Here is a 13,006-nt window from a genome sequence, read left to right as displayed (position 1 = left end):
CAGCATATACATGCACAAACATAGAAAGAAACACACCCATACCAATATATATAAAAGATACCGATCATAAAACTGAATCATGGACCGAACTTATCTAGGGAAATTAATTTGTTACTGTCTAATACCTTTCGCTAGAATGAAAGAAAAGTGGATAACGGTTTGTGTCAGCACCTGCAGATCTCAGTCTCCCACTTCAAGCACTTCTGAAACTGAGCAATTCAGAATGTAACGGATGACTTTCATTGATTTATTGTTAAAAGCAACTCTTAAGTACGTTACCACCCTCTCAATTCCCCTACCATTTATCTCAACCAGTTCACAAGCATTCGTCTTCCTTCTAAAGTCTATGACCATTTCTTTAGTTTTTTTGATGTTCAATATTTAAAAAATTATCTCGGCTATACTTAACAAAATTACCAATTTCATTCAAGTACTTAGTGTGATCATCTTTCTTAATCAAACCAATCATCGCAGTGTTGTCTGTCAACTTTATCACAGGGCATACACACAACGAGGATCGGTTATCACTAGTATACAAATAAACAAAAACAGGGCCAAAACAGTTCCTTGTGGTGCAGCAGTATTTGAAATAATAATATCGGAACAAACTATTGGATGGACTAAGCTTAATGAATTGTGATCTATTAGTCAGAAAATTAAGAATAAACAAAATAATTTCATATTGGATAGACATCTTACACAACTGTCTATTTCATTTAATATCTCTCAAATGTAAATGTAAAATTGTTCACTAAATATCATACGGTGTACTCTCGTCCTACTTGTAATTTACTTATATAAATAGTTTTGTATAGCTGTAAAGTTGTATTTATTACAACATAAATATTAGCCGAGACTAAAATATCATCGTCGGTTTTATATATCATTTACCCGCAACTTGTATTAAAACATTTAACCAAAATATATCAAATTGATTATTTAGTATTAAATGGAAAATGTGACTACCTTGCTAGGGATGATGAATATTAAAAGATATCATAAATTATCACTTATATCTCATCTCTTCAAAATGATCTTTCTCAGACTGACTTGTGTTAACTGTCCTTTCCTACAGTAATCAAAACATTGGTAATGATTTGTTCTTTGGCGAATTAAACCTTGGATCACTCATGGCCTAATAAAATCTATTGAGACAAATTAAAGTAATAAAAAGAAATATATCATTTATAGAAACAAACTAACTATATGGACGTAGGTTGGTGGAAGGGGGATTGGGTTAAATACTAAAATTGACCATTAAGTTTACATTTGAATATAGGGATTTGTTCTGCATTCTCAATTTTGGCACCCCCCAAGCCTATTTCAAACCTCCACCCCAGAACAAAACCAGCCTACTTCCCTGAACTAATTGAATTAAACTATTGCTGTAAGAATTATTTTGTAAATTGTATTTAATACCTATAAAAAAAAAATGTTGACAATGAATTACTTACCCTCTACTTATCGCATCTTCTTTTAATAATTAAAATCCAAAAGATTCTTCTAACACTAGGAAAAATTAATAAATTTGAGACACGCAGCAGCTAATGGTTTAAAGTTAGCCACTCAACTCTTAAGGGATCGTCCATACTTATTGACATTTTTGATAGCGTACAAACCATACGTTGGTGGGGGGTAGGGGTTTTTTACTCACGTATGGTTTTTATATAATATAAAAATGTTGTTCAACAAAATTTCACACTTCAGTAGTTTTGTCATTGACCCATTGTGACCTCCACCATGATGAACTGCGTAGCTTGCTAAAGCAGCGCAGTTCAGCTGATCGTTCGAGTGATGCAATAACAATGGCTAACGCGAAAGACATACAAAAGCTCTAGGATTTTCTATTCATAAGTTAAAATGCAAGTTCAAAAAAAGTAAATAACAAGTACCAGAGTTTCATAAGTTATCCCAAATAATTGGTGAGTTCATTATTGTAATGAGACCAATTAACAAAGTGCTTCACATCTCGGATATTTATATCTCTGGACAGTTCAATCAACCCTAAAATTAATATGGCCCTTCAATTAAATGAATTAAGAACCAGGGTACTAGGTCTCTAAATTTTTAAATTTCAATGCTTAAACTTTTGTCAATTATTGAGGCATATTATATATAAAATTGACAATTGTTTTGAGGTCTATCATTATGAATTTTTGATTAGTTAGTAAATTTTTAATTCTTACTATTAAGTACACTATCAATTAAAATTTCCTGCTATTATATGTGTGAAGTTCGTATTTATTGAGAAATAGAATCTGTTACCCCTTTCACAAATTTAATATATTGTATAATTGTTAATTTAATTTAATTGTTTTATTGGACAATGAAATGTCTTTTATCTATAAAGTTATGTAGGTTGATCATTGAGTCCACTATTGTATACAATAAAAAAAAATTATTTGGAGAAACCAAGAATATCTGATCATTAGGGGTTCGTTCATTCAGAAAATACTATCTTCAGAGTGACAACTGTTGCAATATCAAGCAATTATAGTCAGGATTAAAGCCCAAGGAACAATTATTTCCTGAAAAAAATTTACTAGTAATACGCGCACTGACAGTCTTCGCACAGCTCTTTGCAGCACTTCAAAATCGAAGAGGATGAATAAATTAATTGTGGTTAATGTTTATTAGATAACCCTATCTCCTGGTAGACATTAGTTTAATACATTAATATGTATTGTATAACTTATGAATTAATTCAGCATTGCCTTATTTTGTTCAGTTATTTATAGGTCAATCACCTTGTTATCTCATAACCATTAATTATGCCTTTCTAGGTTTTGTCTATTAGTCATGTTTTTTGTGTTAATCAGAGCCAAAGAGCGAGATTTGTTAGGTTTGCTTTGTGCTTCCATAGCTTGGCCTAGCAATGAAATATTCCATCACAATGTACCTTTTGTAAAACCAACCTAGCTTTGAGCTTTTTGCACACAAGATGTAAAAAATCGGAGGCACTATATCAAATTAATGATCAGTCGGGGATTGGAAAATTTAGTACAAATGAAAGTGATGACGTCCCTACTGACTTATAACAGTAGGAAAGCCACTGGAAAAATCGTGTCGAATTTCGTCCTAGGAGGCGCCCTATTTTTCGAAATTAGTTCAAATTTTCAGAATTTGATGGTGTTTGAAAAAATGTTAATTCATCAAGTAACTTACTTAACAAAACAAACATAATAGTGAAATAAGTTTATAAATAGTTTAACAATATAGTGAAATATTTTTGGTGTATTTGGACCGAAACCATAAGGAGTAATTTAATAGACAATTCGTGGTACACAATTTTTACGAGTTTGTGCTTTAGTAATTCGCGAATTTAAAATACAAAAAAAAATTGAACAGTAACGCATTTAAAATCCCTGCTGTAAAAATTTATAATCTATAATTTAAAATATTAAGATGAAAAATAGAGCCCCAGGGATGCAAATCCAACTCTGGAAACTAAGGGTGCCTCCATTTCGTTGCACTCGAAGACTAGCGTGTACTTCATTTTGTAAATATCGGCGATCGTACTCGGGAAGATCGTAATATACAGAACATTTCTAAGACCGTGTGCTACACAAATAATTAATTTGTATGAAATAAATATATACCCTTAGAATAAATATTATTAAGTATGTAATCTTCTAACTCAGTAATTTATAGACAATATTACAGTTTGTCTCTATTTGATTTGTATGCGAGGCTGAGGCCTAAGCAGTGGACACATGGGGGGCCTAGCATATTAGCGTACCCGTAAATATGCGGCGACGATTTTCTTTTTTAAAAATGGCTCCATGCCTTCCGAAATCAGTATGTTGTTGGCTAAATGACCAGTGTACATCATGCTTCACAGATTCACCCTGTCATTCACAATTTCACTCAATATATGCGATTTTCAGGATATAAAACAACATTTTTATAACAATACTTAGTAATAAATACTGTAATACTTTATTACATAGTACACATTCACATGTATATACTAGCCTATCTCTTTTAAATTATTATGGAATATAAATATACATTGTGGTACAGTATTTGATTATGATATCCTTCAGAACATTTATTTCAATAACTATGGTGGTAAGCTTACATTTCAAGACTGACATAAACACAAACTTTGATAACAGTGCAGGAAACAAGAGTACTGAGGTAGACAACATTTCATTTTCTGGTTGGTACTTTACTAAAAAATCTGACTAAAACAAGAAATTATTTATATTTGCATAAGCATTAAACATAATTAATTTGCTTATTTCTTCTGTAAGTAATAATAGACATAATAATAATGAAGACAACTGTTCTTTATAATCAAAGCCTAAAGCCTGTATTTAAAAAAAATTAAATCAATAACAACACTGCAGCAGTGGTTTTTAATTTTTTTTTTTTAAGCAAGTTTTTGTTTTTCCATAGGCAAGCTATTCTGCTGCATTTGCGGCATTCTGAGTAGATTAGAGTTCAATGGTTAAATCCTTAAGCATCATTATAAAGTTTTTAACATTGCACGTTCATAACCGTCGTTGTCTGCAAATCTGTACAGAATCTGAAATTGGTGTGCCTAAAAATAAATAAAATATATTGGTTACATATATATAATGTATTCAATAATATAGAGATTGGTATGCTTTTGGTATTTTTTACTAACACTAAAGCTTGAGTTATTAATTAAAATTATTACAACATGAATCAAATTGTGCTTGCGACAGCAACTTTATTTTATCAGTGTATCTCAGTCACAATGCCCGAAATAATATTTTGTGAAACACACTACACTAGTGATATAGGTTGTACCTTGTTTTTTTGTCTTTTTTTTACAGGTTAGCGGTTTTGAGAGAATTCTCTTTGGTGCCAGGCTTTAAGAAGCCCATTTCTCTTTGGGTATTCCGCTTCTATTTCGGTATTCCGCTAACCTGTCTGTTTTTTTTTTTACTTCATTTTCATGCGTTTTTGTATATGAACATGCCAAATTTTAATAAATAGAAAAAAAGTACTGTAGTATTATTGTATCTTCTATGCCTGGCCCTATCCTTTGTACTACTGTGTATGTTTCATCAAATATTATATAGACATCACATATGCCTATTGTAGCATTAAAATAAATCCTGGCTAGCTAGCTAAGCTGGTAATATCAGTATGATTAGAGAAATTAGATGGAAATAAATACAGTAGTACACATGGTCTATCCTAAACTAACAAAGCCTCAGTCCGCCTTCACTGTCAGACGCCTACTCCTCCTAGGCTAGTACAACAATGGATCGCACTACCATGCGGCCCGCGGCTGCAGTCAATGCCACTCAGCTACTACTACCGCGTGCTCACACATGCACAAAATATTGCCTAGAATTTTACGGCCTATAAGTATGATTAAAAATTTTTTAACAGATTTGAGACAGGTCTTACCTGACTAAACTAAGATTAAACATGATAAATCAACACTTCAAAAAAATATTGATTCCCGGGGACGCAAATCCGAGTCTGGCGAAAATTGTAAATAAAATCCTAGTCAAATCGTACCAGATTTTCTCTATTTCACATGCGTCAACTTCAATCGATAAATGCTTTGCGTTAACGTGGGTTTTCCCAAACAACTCCGATTGGTTCCGAAACTAGACTTATTTGGAAATGTTTTTACCATATAAGGAAGCCATGGGTGGGCCTTATCTATTAATGAGAACTATAAATAGGACTGATGCATTTTTTCTAAGCGACGCTTAAACGTGGTTACGCTTTGAAACGATAGGTGGCGCTGCGCAAAGCAAATGCGGAAGTAAGATCGAAAAATCGCGATATAACGGACAAATCGCCTATCTGCTGTCCTACTGCCTATATTCTACCTTTCCACCAGTACAGGTACACTTTGCTTCAAGTTAAATAATAATCTTATAATGAATTTTTAATAATGTCCTAATTTCATAGGCAAAATATTGGCATTTGGCTTTAAAGTTAAATAATGATATCCTAATGAAATTTTAATAATCTTCTAATTAGCTGTATACACATAAAAAAATGTTTTTTAGTGATTGTAATTTAATCTGCCAAGTACAGGTACTTAATGTTACAAACAACCCAATACAATAATATTGTAATTATGTGTATAGAATTTAATTATTTAATAGTGCAGCAAGAATGCCTTTTTAGCTGTATATACATATACAAAAAAATGTTTTTTAGTGATTGTAATTAAATCAGCCAAATAATGTAAAGGCACTTGGCTTTAAAGTTAAAAAATAATATCACAATGATTTTTTAATAATGTCCTAATTAGCTGTATATACACACAAAATGTTTTTGGTGATTGTAATTTCATCAGCCAATAGGCATTTTAAAGTTAAATTATGATATCCTAATGAAATGTTAACAATCCCCTAATTACTGTAGCTGTATATACATAAAAAATGTGTTTTAGTGATTGTAATTTAATCAGCCAAGTATAGGTACACTTGGCTTCAAGTTAAATAATAATCTCATAATGAATTTTTCATAATGTCCTAATTATCTGTATATACATAAAAAAATGTTTTTTAGTGATTGTTATTTAATCAGCAAAATACTGTATAAGCACTTGGCTTTAAAGTTAAATAATAATATCACAATGATTTTTTAATAATGTCCTAATTGTAATTTAATCACTATCATTGGTTGGTTGTAGCACAGTGTACCTGTACTGGTGGAAAGGTAGAATATAGGGTGGTTATGCCTCCTTATATTAAAATATTCCAAACTGTATCTCTTAAAAACTTTTTTTGTGTCTTAAAAAATCAGTTCTACAAACATATAGCCAATTAGAATAATCTTCTAATTAGCTGTATATAAACAATGTTTTTTAGTGATTGTAATTTAATCTGCCAAGTACAGGTACTTAATGCTACAAACAACCCAGTGCAATAATATTGTAATTATGTGTATACAATTTAATTATTTAATAGTGCAGCAAGAATGCCTTATTTTTACATTATGTTGGTTTCCAGCATATCATATGTATTCATTCCAGCATTTTTATTCATGATTGGCAATGTGTTGTATATTTTAGTAATCAGTTACAGTATATGTAAATAGTTTATAGTGTAAATCATATTTAAATAATAATAGAAATTTAGAACCTGAAACTTGTTGCTTTGTTTGTACATGGCATCTCTAAACAATAAGTTCCAGAAAGGCTGCATGGATTGCAGTTTTTCTTTAATGTTTGTTTACATGTTTTTTTGGAGAAGCTTTTTTATCTACCAAAATTTTTTTATATATAATTTGACATACAAAAGAAACAATTCAAATTTTCTCAAAATTTATTTCTTTTATTTATTTTAGGACAAAAACAAAAACAGATAATAGAAAATAAGGCTATGCTTCAATAGCTAGCTGCTAGCAATTTAAAGCTAAAAATATTAAAACAAAAAAATCCATAATCAGCTAGCTGCCAGGACTTCTCTCTTTAGAGATTATGCTCAACAGATAAATCCCGCATTGGAAAACATGTCATGCGCAGAAACCAAAAGCTCCACGGAATTGTTCAAGCAGAACTCTCAGCAAAAGTAGATTATAAAGATTTGGGTTAGGAAAAAAGTCCTGAGAAGGTCCATGAAACCATTCATGCGTTAACTCAGACATATAAAGATGTGGGGTGAATCACTCATGCGGAACTCTACTATCCAAGTTGTTGGCTCATTGTGTGCACTGTAGCGTGTTCCTAAATACAACGGCGGGGTAAAATTAGAAGATGTAACAGCAGTATGTTCCACTAACTTAAATTTCGTACTCGGTAAAATGTGTTATACCGAGTCGTTATGAGGTGCTAGTTAACGTTTAATAATATTTTTGGAAAAATAATGAAATTATGTCTCTAAATAGAAGTTCATATGCACCAGCCAAATATAGTAGAATTGTTTATCAGTGAGATTAATCTGTGAATAAACAATTTTAATTACTTGTGTAAATATAAAGATGTGGGTAACCCACATCTTTATATACGACTTTTCATGGACTTCGACCTGCTATGTATTTCCTGATTTTTGAAAAAGTTTACCAAAAGCAATATTGAGTGAATTCAAACATTTGATGGCCTTGAAAATAAGAAAAATTTTTTTGTAATAAATATTTTCCTTGTTATTTTTACAGAAAATGTTCCATTAAAGCAAATAGAAATACATGTATTCTGAGTAATTAAGAGACCAAATTCAACTTCCCTTTACTAACAATTACAGAGTTTTCCTGATTTTTGCAAAAAGTTTACCAAAACCAATGTTTTTAAAGTAAAATTACATATATTTGTATGGATAAAATATAAAAAATTAATATTTGTTTGTGATTTAAAAATGTCACTTTAACTCATTTTCCAGTAATTAGTGAATTTAAACATTCGATGGCCTTGAAAATGAGAAACCTATTAAAATTATGTTTTTTGCCCAAAAAATGGGATTTTTTTGGTAATAAATATTTTCCTTGTTATTTTTGGAGAAAATGTTTCATTAAAGCAAATAGAAATGGATGTATTCCGAGTAATTTCAGACCAAATTCAACACGATCTGATAAATACTAACAGAGTTACGGATTTCTCATGATTTTGTGAAAATTTTAACAAAACCGGGTTTTTTTTAAGTTAAATCGTTTATTTTTTCATGCACAAACTATTAGAATTAAAAAAAATATATTTTTTGTGATTTATTATTGTCACCTTTTTTTTTTTATAAATCGTTTGCCACCTTTGAATAAGTGGAAACAATCGATGGCTTGGAAAAATAGGAAATTATAAAAAAAACATGTTTTTTTGGGCAAAAAACAAGATTTTTGGTAATAATTTTTTTTTTTTTTTCTTTTCACTTTCTGGGAACAATGTTTCATTACAGCGAATAGAAATATGATCTTTCTGAGCATTTTGGTTCCAAAATGAACTCTCTATCACCAATAATAACTGAAATACAGAGGGTTTTTATTTTTTCTCAAAAATGGATACTTTTGCATAAAAGCTGCCATTTTGGACCCAGGGACCAATTTTACGATTACTACATGGCCAAAATGGATGACCAAAGGTAACAGGAGCATGAACAAACAGGTCTATATAAATTGCAGAGTATGTACACGTAAACCATTTCTAGCTGCTGGACTATACATAGTACAGTAGAACCACAGATTCAATGGCTGGTGGTCCGGGGTAGATACACCTAGTCGAGAATTACAAATGATGTATGTATGTTTGTTGTGTTATGTTGCCAGTAGTACACTCGAGCGGCAAAACTGGGGGCGCCCTTTGAACATATACCAACCCATGCAAAAAGTGGACTAGATAACTTGCACTTAGCATAGTCAATAAAATGTTATATCATAGTGCTGTTGACAAGTATACTCGCCCCCTAATATTTTCCCTCCAATTTATTAGACACATCATTTTGATGATGTATGACTAGATAAAATTTTAGAAAACTACATTTGTACGTAAACTTGTTTCTGGCACATGGGAAGGAACCTTAAAAAAGGGTCTGGCAGTCAATGTGTTAAATTACAGTATTTACTAACTTGAGTTTTGCAAAATATTATGTTTGGACTTTTTATCTGTGTTTTTTTTTTTTCAAATATTGGAAGAAATATAATAAATTATTTTACAATTTTAATAATAATTTCCCAAAATTGTCATGTGTGGGAAAGTTGCAGTTACCTACTGTGTAAACACTCGTTTAAAAACCGGGTATGATTTATTATACAACATTATTATAGACTCATATCTAACCTAGGAATATTTTGGTTTTGTTAATATATAATTATTATGACTGCCTGCCATGTTTACAAGCTTTGCTTTTTTGGTTATGCCACATTAATATGATTTGCAAGTGACATAAATTGGGAATTGAAAAATTAGAAATTATAATTGAATAAAATCAATGGAATAGAATATATCCTAGGCATTGAGCCATAAAATTTATGACATTGATAACATGGCTGTGCAAATCTAATCTTAACCTACACTAATATTTTTTTTTAATAATAATTACAAAACTTTCACAATTGGGATTCATTTAATTAAAAAGCACTTGGAATATATAGAAGAGACTGACCTCCAATAATACAATTAGCATCACTGTTGTAATTAAATAAAATATACATAACAGATCAGGAATTTTTAAGGTATATATTGCCAACTACTACTACTATAGTACCCAGGGTTCTCACCACGCTGGTCAGCGGTGGCCGGGTCCCCCTCCCAAATTAAGATAGATTAAGGTTGCGTGCGTCAGATTGTAAATGCTCAAAACCATACCTAATTTTAATCAGTTATAGTTCCTTAGGATGAAAGGTGACCCTCAATTTTATTACATATTCTGAAAGCACATGGGTTGTAGATATGATTTTATAGATTTATTATGGCTGATCAGACATTGTGATGTCCTCATATTGCTATCTGCAGGCTTAAAATTTTGGCTCGAATCCATTCGCGTAAGGATTCGCCTAAAATTCAAGTGAAGCGAATCATTTTGGATGCTTGCAAAGCTTACCTCAAAAATGTAATGTTATCCACATTTTTACGGTAATTTTCGTAGCAGATTTTGTACATGCACGAACGTGCATATTTTTCTGATGGGCGCTGCCATTTTGTTTGTTTATGTATCCATTGCACATGCGTCGTGTACTCTCGCTGCCTTGCTAGACCCAGAAACTTTAACCATCCAGCACGTCTTCTGACTCTGGAGAAGCAGCAATCATCATATCAACAAGAAAAAAAACAGTGTCCAAAAGGACCGTATCGGAATGGCCATTGGAAATTCAAAACAATTTTGATTTTTACCACTATTATGCCTACCTGTCAACTCAACCCGATCTATCCGGCAATTCTTGGCCTAGCCAAATTATGGGAAATCCTCAGCCTAGCCAAGTTAACGGGAAATCCTCAGATTTAAATCAATCATCAACCGGTAGATTCCTCAAAACATTATAGTTAGCATGTATTTTTAGGCTGGCGAATTACACTATGAATTTTCTATTGAATTTTATATCCAATAATTTGTGTCGGCCATCATCGTGACCAGTTTAAAATGCTTTAAGCAACGCTCAGCAACACAAATTGCATTAAATATATATACATAATAATACACTATGAATTTTCTATTGAATTTTATATCCAATAATTTGTGTCGGCCGTCATCGTGACCAGTTTAAAATGCTTTAAGCAACGCTCAGCAACACAAATTCATTAAATATGATAGTTATTAACAGTTTATTCATTTAAAAAAAATATGAAGGAAAGTTTCATTTCAACATTAAATTGAATCACTGTTTTCTGCAATAAAAGTACAGTATGACATATTGTACAGTTTCTACTAAAATAGGATATTTTTATGGGAAATATGATGTATTGTAAATTTCCTGATTAGTAAAATATTAATTAAGCAAATGAGCAATTAGCATATCCACACATTTACCAAAGACAATAGGCTCCGTCCAAACCAACTTCGCCCAGGTGACACTTTGGCCCAAAACCAACTCGGCCCAAATCAACTCTGACCAAAACTAGCTTGGCCCAGAAGACAACTATCCAAATGATACGGAATTACCCAAATGAATAGCAATCGCAAATTACCCATTACCCAAATGACAATTCAACTGAATCGAAATTGGATGTTCAATATGACTACTAAATAATAAAACATTGAAGTAATGATGATAATAATTATAAAATAATTATGATTAATATTATTATATATTTTATTATTATTATATTAAATTTATTAATTATTATTATTATTATTATTATTATTATTAATATTATTTAAAGGTTGAATAATATTTTTTAATCTATTCTTATTGTTTATTTTTATACTGTATTATCCAAATTATATATTTTATAATTATTTTATTATTATATTTATTATTTTTTTAGAATTATTATAATTATAATATCATATAAGCCTAATATTATATTTTATTAGGTCTATTACTATTCTTATTATTTATTTTTTATATTATCCAGATTATCACTAGTCATATTAATTATTTTTTACCAAAACTAGCTCGGCCCAGAAGATAACTACCCAAATGATACAGAATTACCCAAATGAATAGCAATCGCGATTACCCATTACCCCAATGACAATTCAACTAAATCGAAATTGGATGTTCAATACGACTACTAAATAATAAACAATTGAAGTAATGATGATAATAATTATAAAATAATTATGATTAATATTATTATATATTTTATAATTATTATTATTATAATTATTATTATTATTATAATTATTATTAATATTTAAAGGTTGAATAATATTTTTTTTATCTATCCTTACTTTTTATTTTTATACTGTATTATCCAAATTATATATTTTATAATTATTTTATTATTATATTTATTATTATTTTAGTATTATTATAATTATAATATCATATAAGCCTAATATTTTATTTTATTAGGTCTATTACTATTCATATTACTTATTTTTTATATTATCCAGATTATCACAAGTCCCATTAATTATTTTTTAGAAGAATCTTAACATATCTTTGTATAACCAGAACCCTGTGGGTGTGTACGTTCCTTTGCATGCAAAAACTAAACACAAGTTTGAGAAATGCGATAATTAATAGTCACCAAATTCATTCATTGCATTTTGCCAAATTTGAAATTAATTGGACTTGTCAATTTTTAGTTATCGTGGTATGGTAACAAGCAGCGACTTTTTTCCCTTTTGAAATAAAGTAAAGTAACACCTAATGAACAAGTATACAAGAAACTAGATCTCGAAATGATGCATTGCACTGTTTAGCGTCACATCTCCAAAAAAAAATTGGGGGTGGGGAGGGGGGTTAATTTTACTTTTCTGCATATCAATATTCTTTCTGCACACATCCTATAAAACTGAAATATGTCTTTAAATGAATTACTTAATCACAAATTTAACATAGATATAAAATTTTATTAACAACAAAAAGCCAAAGCAAATTACACTACAAGATAAACTTGGTTTAGGCCTAATGTATATTTGTGAATGATTGTAGATTGTGAAGTTAAGTTTGTTTCTTAACGGCAAAACAA

Source organism: Anneissia japonica, unplaced genomic scaffold, assembly GCF_011630105.1.
Source record: "Anneissia japonica isolate Jap-2015-1 unplaced genomic scaffold, ASM1163010v1 scaffold287649_len57312_cov120, whole genome shotgun sequence".
Classification (NCBI taxonomy): Eukaryota; Metazoa; Echinodermata; class Crinoidea; order Comatulida; family Comatulidae; genus Anneissia; species Anneissia japonica.
The sequence above is the reverse complement of the archived record's forward strand: the minus strand, read 5'-3'. Positions refer to the sequence as shown.